Source organism: Thunnus maccoyii, chromosome 8 (assembly GCF_910596095.1).
Source record: "Thunnus maccoyii chromosome 8, fThuMac1.1, whole genome shotgun sequence".
NCBI classification, from domain to species: Eukaryota; Metazoa; Chordata; class Actinopteri; order Scombriformes; family Scombridae; genus Thunnus; species Thunnus maccoyii.
Genome location: NC_056540.1, coordinates 3381620 through 3393815, shown reverse-complemented (window position 1 = coordinate 3393815; position 12196 = coordinate 3381620).

Genomic DNA, 12196 nt, shown 5'->3' with positions numbered 1-12196 from the left:
ATAACACAGGTCTAACTCACCTGTTTAACCTGTAGAAGCATCAGAATTTTTCAATTTATCATCACCAAAAAGGACTGATCTCAGATCAAAAACCATGAGACAAGTGAATGGTAAACAGGGTAATGGGCAGCTCAGTGTATTTTCAGTTATAGTAAGAGTTCACCAACAGAGGTCGGCAAAGATTGTCTAACAATACTATGAATTCATGGCTTCCAAACCAAACTTTATTCACCTGTCATCAGTACATATGTTTTGGCATATCCAAAATCATCCAAAGTAGTCAAAGCTTTTATCCAGGAGATACACCTAAAGAAAAGGATGGATCACTGAAACTTAACATGCTCTTCTCCACCTCAGGGAATGATCACCAGAAGCTGAAGCACTGTCTGATTAGATGGTCATGTGTGTACCTGATACACCAGTTGGTAAATGTAATTTTTATGCAGAAAGACAAATCCTGGACCAGGACTTAGTCAGATCCGTACCTAGGTGGCACAGAGACACTGTCCACCGATGTTCCTCAATCAATTCTGGTGCATCTTTCCACTCTCCTCCTCTTAATTTTTAGTCAGGAATTGATTTGTTTCTTACTTACTCTACTTTTTCCAAGTTAGGCTGGTTTCCTTAACATGCTAGTAGATTTGCTTTGTTTCTAGATGTTGCCAAAGCATCTGTGTAAACTGTTCTGATCCCTTCGAAACACAATTTGGCTTCTGATGAATATGCACAGACAGGTGAAAATTCTAACTTTAGGGGCTACAAATTGGGCTACACTGGGTCAAGCATGGGACTTGAGGTCACCCTGAGAGAAACTGTCTCTCTCCTTGGGTACACAACTGTGTCTGGATGTTTGGGGAAAGCAGGAGCCATTCTGAATAAAGAGTGAACCAGCGTTGTCCCGGTAACCAAGGTCAGGGACTCCCCAGACACCACAGATAGGTGATTGCGCAGATTCCATTGGCATAAACAGACTGTGTTGACGGTGACCTGAAGCTCCATGCAACGTGACCTGAACTAACACAGTTCCTTGTTTAGAAACTAATGAGCCAATAGACTAACTTTGCATACAGTAGATGCATTGGGTTTGACCATGTCTGGGTGTATAGTGTTTATGGTATGATCTGTAGGGGTTAAGGAGTGACCACCTGGGACTAGAGTCAGAACACTAGAGACGACATCAATGCACAGACAACCGTGATTGATAATGTTTCTCTTCTCTGCTTGGCCAAGTGTTCCATAAATATTGTTAGCATAAGACATCAAAGGCTCCTGGACACTTCACTGATGAGTTGACCATTGATGAGGGATCTTCCATAACAGTGACAAGTTAAAAGGAAAACCTGAATAAATGAGTGGATGAACATAATGAATGCAGTTGCTTCCATACAGGCCATAAAGGCTAATTGAATGGTTTTATGCTTGTGAAAATGATGTGAATCATTGCTATCGCCTTCACAGTCACAAGATCTCAACCCAACTGAACACCTATGGGAGATGTTGGAACAAAGTGCTAGACACCACCATCAAAACACCAAATGAGAAAATATCTCTTGGTAGAATAACGTTTATCCCTCCAGGACCTGGATTAGAACCATATATGATACTCCTTATCTCTTAATTAACAAATGAGCAACATAAAACCAGTTATATAGAGCCACATGGCGGGTTTGCCCTTGTTTTAAGGACCCGAGAAACTTAAACATTATTTATGTATCCATGTGTGTGGATGATTTATTAACCTAGCAAAACATCTGCCTTTATGACATTATCATCTGACCACTTAATTAAATGGGATAAATGTAAGGGGACAGTATGTGTGGGGCGACTTATTTCAAATTTAGTTTTAAAAAGAGAATGACATTATGATGGTCCTCAAATGGCATTAAATACCAGCATATTATATTATTGACCATTTAAGATATGGTCCTCGATAATATTATAATAAATATGTTTTATGATGTTACAATGCTATAGTGAAGGTCTGGTTAGGTTCAGGTACAAAAACGACTTGGTTAGGTTCAGGGAAAGATTGTGGTTTGGGTTAAAATGAGTACTTCATTAAAGCAGCTATAATTGATATTTGTATAATAGTGTGTAATGTGAGAGATGTGGCTAATAATGATGAATGTACAGAGAAATATTTGTGACTCTGCAGCTCCCCTCAGCTTTATGGAGCTTTATGTCGAGTTTCAGCTCATTGTTTATCTGTTCGGCGGCAACTTTCCCATCTTGGTTCACTCTGGTTCAGGCAGCCGGTTTCAGAGAAAAAGCACTAAAAAACCACTGTAGGTGCAGGTTTAAAGGGTAACCCCACACTCAAATTCCCTCCATCCCAGCTTATTTAAAAAAAATGCAACAGAGGACTGAAGGGAAATGACTGTAGCGGGCATGGTCTCGTGGCTACATAGTGTGTGACTCTGGAGGTAAATAGACACTGACCAGAGTAGATTAAAAATGACCACTGCTCAGTGTAGTAGGAATAGTGATGTAGAGCTGCTAGTCAGAGCTAATTAGGTGACATTAGGAAACACAGAGTCCGCTGGAGCTTTGACAGTCACTGGAAGCACATTCATGTCCCTGAGTAAAAGTTTCTGTGTTGTACCTGTGTCGTAGCTGAGCCAGCTACAAGAGGCTGTTTGTCTATTGGTGAGTGTCAGTACATAGCCACAGCCCTGCTGTTTGTCATGTTAACATTACCGTCATCAGCCCTGAATATCTTGCTCAGCTCTGAATATAGCACAGTTAGTTATCAGTGTGTTATATTTACTGCCACAGTAAATATAACACTAGTTAGTCAGTGTTCTGTTATTTTTACTTGCTGCACATGATATAGTGAATATACTTCAGAGTCTTGCCAAATACATCATGATAAAGGAGGGGGCAAATGATTTGGCTGAACTGAATTTTCAAATCCAAACAGACACAAATGACCCAATTTTGAGCAAAAGTAGCTTTACATACAATATTTGTTGAAAAAATCACCTGTATTAACATCATATGCCAACATAGACCTACGTGATTATATGTACAGTGTAAAAAAATATAATTTAGTTTACCCTTTAAGGTTGGGGTCCTTTGTTGTCATGGTAATAACCACATGGTTGAAGTTAGGGGACGATCACAAAAACAAGAAACAAACAAACAAAAAACCCCCCCAACAACAATGTTGACTCATGATTGGACACGGGAAATGAACAGCGATCATGTTCAAATCTGATGTTTTGTTGATTCATCCATCTAGCCCGACCTCCCTACATGACTTTGTCGCTCTATCATAATATCAACTGATTTCCTCCTTTGCTCCTGTAATAAATACTATGGCCAGTAGAGGGTGCTGTCACTTGAACATCTGAAACATCTGATTCTGTTGTTTTGGGGGGGACAACAGTCTTCTTCCACTATAAGCTCAATTAAAATAAACAGATAATAGCACCTGTATAACAGCTCATCTGTTATCCCTAAATACAACTTTAAATGTGTTTACATATCTTATGTTTTCTTTGCTGAAACTCACAGGATTGTTAAGGATAAAAACAGTCCCTGATGAGGACAGTTCACAGTGGGTCATCTCACAAGTCTGGCCTTGATTGTATTATTGCTACCACTAAAGCACTGCATGGCTGGTTATGAAAAACCTTAAGGGTTTACATCGGGCATTTGTGCTTTTTGGTTAATCATAACGTAAAGGTCAGACCAGTGTGGCAATCTGTGTCTTAGAACATCATGCCCATTGGTGGGATGTGACTGTATTGTGGGTGTTTTTCTTTCTCTTCATTCACCCGCCTAACATGTTGTGTTTCTTCTGTTAAAAAAGGGAAAAGAGGACCTGCAACATCCCTGGCTTGAAGTGAAACTGAAAAGATACAATTCTGGCCCTGCCAGTCACACATTGTGCCCTGTTAAATCATAAAAAACAGTTTTTGCATATACCACTTGTAGCTTTTTCAGTGAAGGGGAAAGCAGGGGCAGACCATGTCTGTTAGCTAATGGATGGTTTGGCTAGTCTCACTATACAACATGTACAACAATGTCGGGTCCTCAGATCAGATTATCAAAATTTACTTGCAGATAACAGGGGCTTGCGCTTCCGTCAATACCACCATTGTGGTGCCTTTGAACATGCATGTAACCAACAAAAAGCTTTAGTGGGGTAGCTCACTGATCACAGATAAGACTGTGGTAGGGCTGGATAATTTGAATGAATATTGTGTCTCTCATCTCATGACAGCAAGCTTTTCACTCTGCCTCCGAGTGTGGCCATTCAGAACTGCTACAATCACTCGGTCAGACCGTGTTTTGTACAAATAATTTGGTTTTCATTTCATGCATACTCCAACCTTTAAAGCTGATATACAAACATAAAAAAAACATGCAATTGAATTTGAGATCATAAAGCCAAAAAACACCTGACACTGTTTTTGTGGACCATTCTACAAAAAACAACAACATCAAATCTGGAAGTGCAAACAAATGTGGGAAAAAAATGCCCAAAACAATCATTTAATTTGTAGCTGTATACTTAATACAGGCAATGTTAAATTGAGAGAGAACACTTGGGAACACAAAACTATGCTGTTTTTTAGTTTTAAAGAGTGAATACAGCACAAAAACGATTTTTTTGGAGTAATAAACCTCAATTTATTATGTCTCAGATAAAAGAATACAGTATGTGCCTGTATATGTATGTACAGTATGTCAGTTATCAGGCTCAATAAGATGCACAATGCAAATCATTTAAATTTAAGTTTTTCTTGGTTATCGACACCTCCACACATTCTTAGTTTAAAAATATATATATGTGGTAGGGATTCTGCTCAATTCAGCATATTAATGATATGATTTGCAATTAATTCAATAACATTTCTTGCATTTTCTAATTTCCTAAATGTTCTTCCAAATAGAACTATTACTGGTTACACTGGCGCTAACAAAAACGTCTCCCATGACACACTCAGCCCCCTCTTTTGCATAACGAAGCAGAAATGCATGAAGAAATGTAAAAAAGAAAATACAGAAATATACACGTTTGGGGAAATAAATGGGGAGAAAAATGTGAGGGGAAAATAATACATAAATAATTAAATAAATGTGAAAATGAATAAATTAATCAATGAAATGGAAAATTAAATGGGAAAGTAAATAAATAGGGGGATTAATACAAAGGCAAATAAATACAGAAGCAAATAAAAACAGACATATCAACTTATGTCACATTTTATCAATTAATTAATGGCCACATTTATTTTTAAGAATATTGTGTGTTCACTGTCACAGAAGAGAATAAATCTCTTCTTCATGTGTAACAGCATCTCCTATTGCAGTTTAGAGCCGCAGTTCTGATGAAGTAACAATTCAGAAGCCGCTCAAAATAGATAAATACTGATTGAAAATCACCAGTCATTAAAACTACTGGCTATAACTTACAGATAAGCCCATATTGGTTACCATGAAACTTTCAACTCCTCAAATATGACTCAAGATATTACTCATATTAGATTAATAGGTGGGTTATCTGCGACATGAGAGGCTACGAGTTTATTCAAATGTATATTTTTCTTGGTTATCAACACCCCCAAGCTTTCTTAACTTAAGTTTAAGATATGTTATTAATCAGGAAGGCATATTAATGATATAATTTGCAATTAATTTAACACAATTTCAGCTGTCACAGTTGCTTTGCCCCCGTTAGGCTGTCTGCAGTGTTTCAGGAGATGACTGTAGTAAAAACACTGATGAACCGGTTGCAAAAGTCGAAGTCAAGCTATTTTGCTGAATCACAGAGTAGCCGAATCTCTCAGTAGACTGAATAGACTGTAATGACCAAACTGAATGATTGTTTTAAGTTATAGTAGACGAGTAATGAATGTTTGTCGCTAATGTATTAAAAATGATTACAGAGTTTGGTGTAGCTGTTTTTTCTCAACAAGATACCTGTTTCCAGCTAAATTACCTCAAGACAGTGATGCCTGTTATCGCAGATCTGTAACACAACACACATGTGTACAGATGATCAAGGTGTATGGTTTAATGCCATTACAGCCCTCTACCCTCTCCTTTTCAAACCAAACACCTAGCCTGACCACCTGTGTGGGAGCAAGGCATGTATAGTCAATCTATGCACTCTGATGTTGATCAACCAATCAAAAAGTTGACCCCATGACACACTTTGATCGACAGTGCCAACATTTACTTAATGAAGCAGAAATACCTTAAAGAAATGTAAAAAGAAAATACAGAAATACATAAGTTTGGGGAAATAAATAGGGGGGAAATGCAAAGGGAAAATAATACAAAAATAAATAAATAAATAAATTCTAAAATGAATAAATTAAGAAATAAAATGGAAAATTAAATGGAAAAGTAAGTTAATACAAAGGTAAATAAATACAGAAGTAAATTAAAACAGAGATATCTATTTATGTCACATTTTGTCAATTAATTGATGCCCATTTATTTATTATATTTATTTTGGTGCATTTAATGGCATTTGAATTTATTTATTGAGTCATTTATTTATTTCTTTATTTATTTTTAATTTTGGCGGTTTCATCCCTCCATAATTTACAGGCACACCAAAGAAACACACACACTACTACTAGAGAGTAGAGCCACTGGCCCAGCTACAACACATGTAACCACACAGTGACTCTCTCAAAGGGGATAAAGTCTTAGCACGAACTATGAGCATGCAGAGGGGTTTATGCTCAACATGTTGTTCGCTGCAGTATTCTCCAAAACGACAGGGAACTTGCAAACAAAACACTCTGTGAATCAGCAAGAAGTCAGCAAGTGTTCTTTGTTACGATTTCCAGTCTTTGTTGACTTTGTTCTGCGTATCATGACATAGAAAGAGTTGTTACTTAAGTTATGTTAAGTTGTGTGGTCACTTTCTGACAAAAAGTAAAAGAGAGCACAAGTGCTATAGAGACACAAGAAATGAACTACAATAGAGAGAGGAAGTAAAAGAAAGTAGGCTCTCTCTCAACCCAACCGGTCAAAGCAGATGGCCGCCCACCAAGAGCCGGGGTCTGCTTGAGGTTTCTACCCGTTAAAGGGGAGTTTTTCCTTACCGCTGTCGCCAAGTGCTTGCTCATGGGGGAATTGTTGGGTCTCTGTATATTAAAGAGTACGGTCTTGACCTGCTCTATGTGAAAAGTGCCTTGAGATGACTTCTGTTGTGATATGGCGCTATATAAATAAAAATTGATTGACTGATTGATTGATAGGCTACTTGGCAACAGTAGTAAACACCAACGTACCGCTAAACATTACATTTGTGTACTGTATTTACTGTCACTTGTCCGTCTCTAGATGTTTGATGAACCGGGACAGCAATCCCGGCTCCACCAGAATCGGCGGGACCACTTGTGCAGTGCATGCCTAGTTACAAAAATTCAGAGGTGTGCGACCAAGCACCCCAACAACTTGTGGAGCCTTCATGCTCAACGCAAAAGTCACAATCATTTTTGGCACGCACACCCTCGTGCCGTGGACACTGCATCAAGCATAAACCTAGCTTAAACATGCTTCTAGTGACTGTCAAATCACCACTTGCCTGCGTGACCTCCACCAGTAAGAGGTAGACACAGATGTTTACCTCGCATAGGATGTGGACCCAAACACCTGCATCTATTGTTTTCTATTTAGCCTGTTCACTGGTGGCCTCTTGACATTTGTTCACTAGTGTTGATGCATGTCAAATCTTCTGAAAAGCATCATCATATTCATTCCCTTTTTCCATGTCCAGATCGGCACATCCTCGCTACAATGACTACTCTGTTGCTAGGATGCATCCATTGTGTGCTGTGAGTCTTACAGAAATTATTAGAACTTTTCATGGATCATGCAGTTTAAGGTATCAGGACCTGGGGTTAGAGGGGTTGGCTAATAAATTGTGTTTTGAATTGTAAAAACTGAAATTCATTCAAACGATATTCCATAAAATGAAAAAATATGTCTTTGGTCAATGATTTGTCTCAACGCTGTGAACTCTAAAGCTGGAACTCCCCCAGGTGGATTACTGAAGTATGGTTTCACATAATTTACGTGATTTACTGTAAGAGCAGCAGACAGGCCGCTGTGGTTGCACCATTACACTCACAGAAAGATCAGTAGTAAGATAAGCTGCGTTTCTTCATGCTCATCTCAACTGAATAGGTTCAGATAACATTAAGAAAAAACGTGAGTCAGTCTAAACATGGAACATACTATAATGTTTGATTTATTTGTGCACACAAAACTATGAACACAGAGAAAGAAGTGGGTTAAAGCACTATTTGTGAGCAGGAGCCGTTCTCATAAAGAGAAATATTCCACTGAACTGTGGAGGTTCAGAGGAACCCTGAACTTTTCCTTCCATAACCAGACAGTGGTGGAAAACCTTGTGTGTTCAGACCTATTTGTCAGAGCAGAGAGATAAGATGAGACCGCTACTTCTATCTCCCTATCTCAGCCATCGTATCTTTTACAGACCACACAAATTTCTTCGTACCTTTAAATTAGTCAGTGTTTCAGAGCTGAGAAATAAAAAACTTTCTCAATTTTCAGTTTGACTGAGAGAATTTTTTTTTAAAGATCCGCAGCTAGATTTAAATTTGTGCCAACACTTGCTCAACTCACGGACCAAATCACATCTAAAGTGAAAAAAAAAGAAAGAAAATGATCAGATTTGCTATTTTGATATCATGCAACGACATACATTTAACTTGTACAAATATAAATAAAATTACACACAATAGATATGAAAAGGAATTTAATTTAAAGACTCTTTAAACTTTAATGTAATACGAGGTGAATAAATAAAAATCTGTGAAAAAAACTGTATTTCAAAGGACATGTCCTGATTCCACACTATACTGTATACTAATGCTATACATTACAAAGATTGTTCTTAGAAAGTTAAGATTTGAAATAAATGTGTATTTTCAGGGAATAGTTCAAATGAAAGAATAAACAATGATTTTTCTCCAGACATGCAGTTCTACTGTGTTTGTCACAGGATGCAGTTATGCAATATTTTGGTAAGTTTAATGTTACTAAGTGTGCACTGGTTGGTGCTTCACTTTGGTCCGAGGTCACGGGGCATGTTTCCAGAGCGTGAAAGGCAGCACTCCACACTCCTTATTGGATGGTCCTGGCTCCAAACAGAAAAGATGGCACCGACCACAAGCTGCAACTCTGGGCTTCAAGCTGGCTCCAATGTAAACCAATGGGTCCATCTTTATACATCTATAGCTTTATATACAGTCGGTTATATACAAACAAGTTCTTACAATATGTTGTTTGGCCACGTCTGAAGGCAAAAGTGTTTGTAGCTCAGGCAAAAGGCAGGGGAAAAGCCTGCTGTGATAGAGACAGACAAGATGTAATAATTGCTCAAATGGGTATAATGGTGCACACTTTTGGACAATCTTTCCTCAGAGGCATTCATAGTGTTGCACTCATTTATACATGCAAAAAGTACTTGTGTGAAGAATGGAATAAAAGAAAGCTTGAGAAAGACATCCTGCCTACTCTCTCACCTCTGCACCCTGGCAAGACCCTGTGTAAAGTGGGCAAGACTGTCAGTTTGTTGGTTTTGTAAAAGTGTGTGGGGAGGGGGTTTCAGACACTATTTGAACACCCAATAAGCACTTCAGTTGAAGCATACTGATGTCTTCACCCTGTCTCTATTCAAAGATGGTGTCTGGCCTCTTTGGTCTTTCTCCAGTCATCCACTGACTTTGATCCTTTAAATTTCCCTGCACTAAATTATTATCAGTGTTTTATTGTTGTGGTGGGTGAGGTGTTCAGAGGGTTGCTGACTAATACCAGTAACGCAAATGTTATTTGTTCAGGTGATTTTGGATTTATTACAGAAGACAGTGGTGTCATAACAAACCAAAGCAGCAAATGACAGTACACTATAGTTAATGCAGTATTTTGTGTGGTGATATACTGCATCCTCATCCAGCCCCATTGGATCCATTCTTTAATTATGTGACTTACTGTGACTGTTAGCTATAAAATATACCGACCTGCCAGAAACAGACTCCCTCTCTGGCGCTATCTGTTTTTTAAGAGCTCTGTGGGTTTAAGTGAAGGACCCTCAGAAGACCAGCTGAGACAGAAAGAACAATGCAGGCTGCTGGAACCATATGTGCCAAATCACCTTGAGCCATATACAGACAGTTTGGAAAATGGACACATAATCATCCTCAAATAGATTTCAGTCTTTTTTTGTTTAGACAGACTTTGGTTAACTTTATCAGCGGTAAATACTGAATGCTCTTTTTTCTCCGATTTGCCCTGCTTCACATGGGAGTCTTAACTAATGCTGACCAATAAGCAACTTCAATAGCTTTGATCAGTCTCTTGCTTAAAAGCACCTCAGTAGTAGCTGGTGATGCAGAGTAGTATTCTTTCACTTTTCCCACCCACATTTTCCAAGTGGTCCAAGGATGATCCAAAAAGATTCAGTGCTATTTATAGCTCTAGACAGCAGAAGAGGTGAAACCCATCCTATCCAACCTGTTCTATGGACTGAGGGGAGGGAAAGAGAAGTCTGGCTCCGACAGCTCAGTTAGGATGGTCATTTCAAACCAGATAAGCAAATTCAGCTGGACAGTGTGGATGGGAGAATCACCACTGGCCACGGGCCTTAGGACTTTGAAATGATTTGCAGAAATCTAATGAGATTAACAGGAAGATCACTTTTATTGACAAAATCTTTTATACCTGTGATCCAATCTTCAAGAGAGTTCCTGGAAGTTTTCATTCCTTTGGGTTTTTCATCTGACTTACCACTAACAGTCATCAAGGTGCAAGGCTTATGACGGTTTTTCAGCAAGAAAAGAAAGGCTGGGATTGTGGAAGTTAATCTTTTGGATCGACCGACCAGAAAAGGTGAAGTGAAAAGAGACGCTGCCTTGGAACTGCAAATCAAGCAAGGAATCTACTTTTATACTCTTGCTTATGGATAGCATCATTTTTTTTCTTCTAGGCTAAAAAACAATCAGTTTGACAAACCCAAGACATTTGAGACAATTGTGAAAAGTAACTAGAATCTACAGCTTTAAAAAAGCCCAAGAAAGCATTAATCATGGGTCTTTGCACAAGTAAGTCCACTGTCACCATGGATCCCAGCGCTCATACCCTCAGTGCAGACCAAGCAAACCAGGCAGCAGGGGAAGGACTCAGCCCTGAAGGGACCCCCATTTTGGATGAGGGCATTCTGATGGTCCAGCCTGTTAAAAGTAGAGCTGAGGGGGGAGGAGGAGGAGGAGGAGGAGGCGGGATAAAGAGTGGTGTTTTGGTTGACCGTGGGGCAGTGAACCAAACCGCAAAAGGCTACCTGGAGCTGGGGGGAAAGGGTGGAGGAGACATGGAGGCACAGACATCACGGGAGGCTGAGGAGGAAGATGAGGATGAGGAGGATGATGAGGTAGAGGAGCTGATCAACTTCTCTGACAGTGAGGGGAGTTTGAGGAGTGAGTTCCTGGAGTAGAGGAGAAGATGAAGATGGGAGGCCAGAGAAAAGGAGAGGAGAGGCGAACTTACGAGAGATGGACAGATGGACAGAAGCCAGATGTGTTGGTTTTATGTTCATGTTTTAATTGCTGAATACTTTTAAATAAATGACCTTTTCTGCATTGAAGCTGCAGATGACTTGCTTGTTTTGTCCTCATGATTCATATTAATTTTATGTAATCTCTGCTAATCTACATTTTCTTTCATAAAATTGCATTTGTGATGCATAATTCTCAGGCTGTTATCTTCTGTAACAGGCAAAAATACACTAATTCAGCATTTGTGAATCACAGTTATCAGTCAAACAAGATCACTGACATTCAGTCAATAGTGAAACAGCCAAATACACTTTAAAGGGGATGTGTCATACAAATTTCCCAGTCTGTGTTCCAGGGAAGGTTGAATCGAAGGTAACTGGACTTGGTTGTCGATATTTGAAGATTGAGTCTATATTTTAAATTTGGGGTTCCACTGGAATATCTTCGTATGAATTACAGTTCAAAAAACTCATTCTTTATCTTATACTGGCCCTTTATGCAGCCTCTCAGTTCAGCCTCCATCTGAAACAGGCATTTAGGATACTGGATTCAAAGATGATGTCTATTCAATCGAATGAGAATTGCTCAGAATTTAAAATCACTTTTCTGGGCTCGGGGAAAATTTCACAAACATAAAACCCTCATGGATT